We start from the raw sequence: 2,121 nt of genomic DNA on the forward strand, positions 1-2,121 counted from the left end.
TATTATTATTATTATTATTATTATTATTATTATTATTATATCTACTAACATTACTAATCAGAATTAATATATATATTATTTCTAAATATAAAGTTAGAATATTAATATTATTATTAAAATAATCAGTTTTATTATTTTTAACCCATATGATTATTTTTAGTAATAATCAGAAATTATTAAATATTACTATTAAATCAGTATTATTAATATACATAAAATCAGAAATATCTTTTATAATCAGATTTACCATTTTTTTTTATTTACCTATATTAATCAGATTTACTAATATTATTAATACAAATATATTATAAATATTACCATTCCTAATATCTATATTAATCAAATTTATTAAATAATATATAGGATTTTATTATTTTAATCCAAAATAGTATTTATTATTTGAAATCTGAATATTTATTTTTACATTATCAGATTTATTATTCTATTTAAAATCAGAAATTATATTTCAGAATTATTATTAAATCAGAATTTATTCTATTAAAATCAGAATTATTATAATAAATAGATTTAATATTTTATTTAGATTTAATATTTTATTCAGATTAGCAATATTATTCAGATTTATTATTTCAATTATTAATCACTATCTTATTTACTTATATATATATATATATTTATTTAGTCCAACAATTTAGTAATAACATTTATACCATTTTGATAAAATCAGTAATATTATTTATTTGTCATATATTTTTTAAATATAACAATATGAAACATATGATTATTTTAAGAATGTTGATAGTATTTCATGCCTTGTTATTTAAATAAACCCTAAATTCCCAATATTTAACAAAATACTCAAAATTAATAGGGTAATTCTCTTGTGCAACGACACTTGGAACAATCCTCATATTCTCTTTCCAAGAAATACGCAACGCACTCCAAGGTGAATATACATGACCCATTTTCGTTTTACACTTTTTGGGTGCAATATGTATTACATATCAAACATCACAACACATTAAACATTTTATGCACACTCTATCCTTACTCTATGTGATACATTTTAATCATGTTAGACATGTTATGCTACTGTAAACACCTAATGACTATGTGTTCATTAACTTCGTACAAGCCTCCCCTAACAATGGTAGCGCTATAGGTTGAGAAACGCCCCTCCTGTTCTATGAGCAGGTATTGTTAGGTTTAAACTATGTCAAACATACTCAAACTCGTTTGGGTACACTTTAATTGCGTTAAACTTTGGTTTGGACACATAGAGTAACATCGTTTCGAGTATATACTGTTAACATGATATTGTATTTCACATTTGGATATGAGCAACATTTTAAACATGTACTACTATGCTATGTATGAAAACTTGTATACTCGCCAACATGTTTTTGTTGACATTATTTTAATACATATTGCAGGTTGAAAGTACAAGATTCAAGAATCAAGCTAGGATGAACCCTAGAAACCCACATAACATTTGAATTATTGTTGAACAAGATGTTGTATTGTTTGGAACTATGTATTTCACTTTAGAGTTTATGAAATGAATTAAATAAATTATTGTCACATTTAGTGTTATGTTGTTTTGAGCAATTTGTTCGTCTCATCCCGATGTTTCCGCCATCGGTTGGGGTGTGACACCGCTTGATCGAGCGCATAAATCCTGCGCCCTTGGGTGTACAGTCTTGAATAGTTTGTGCGACTCGCTTAAACAGTCTTGTTTTACTTTACGGGTTTGGGGGGTTGTTGACCGTGTCCCGGATATCCTTGGCATTATCTTACGAGATGGCCACGACCAGAGCACGGGGTGTAGGCGTACACCCGGCGTGTATAACTCTTTAATGTGGTGTGTCATTTAATCTTTAGCCCGGACAGCAGATCCCGGGCCACCAAATGTACGAGTAACATGTAATTCGTTCACAAGTTTATATTGCATAATTATCCCAAGTTAATAAAAATATGTATGCCTTGTGCATTTAAATCAATTTTCAATCATTTTCAAAATGAGTCAGTTGATTTGTATTTACCAGTGTAAACTGACGTATTTTTCCCAAAAGGTTAAGTGCAGGTACTAAACGAACTAGGCTGGCTGTTTCCTAAGAGCGTCCACTATAGTCTCGCAAGCTCGGACGACAAATAACTGTT

General features: G+C 28.2%; 1 long non-coding RNA gene across 1 annotated transcript; it reads left to right on the plus strand.

Annotated features, from left to right (window-relative positions):
* The first annotated feature begins 831 nt into the window (after nt 1-831).
* Nucleotides 832-1,542, plus strand: LOC110918609. The gene is made up of 2 exons (XR_002581435.2): nt 832-907; nt 1,395-1,542. It is a non-coding gene; the product is annotated as an uncharacterized LOC110918609 (long non-coding RNA).
* The last annotated feature ends 579 nt before the right edge of the window (nt 1,543-2,121 follow it).

This window comes from Helianthus annuus, chromosome 16 (genome assembly GCF_002127325.2).
Source record: "Helianthus annuus cultivar XRQ/B chromosome 16, HanXRQr2.0-SUNRISE, whole genome shotgun sequence".
In the NCBI taxonomy this organism is placed as follows: domain Eukaryota; kingdom Viridiplantae; phylum Streptophyta; class Magnoliopsida; order Asterales; family Asteraceae; genus Helianthus; species Helianthus annuus.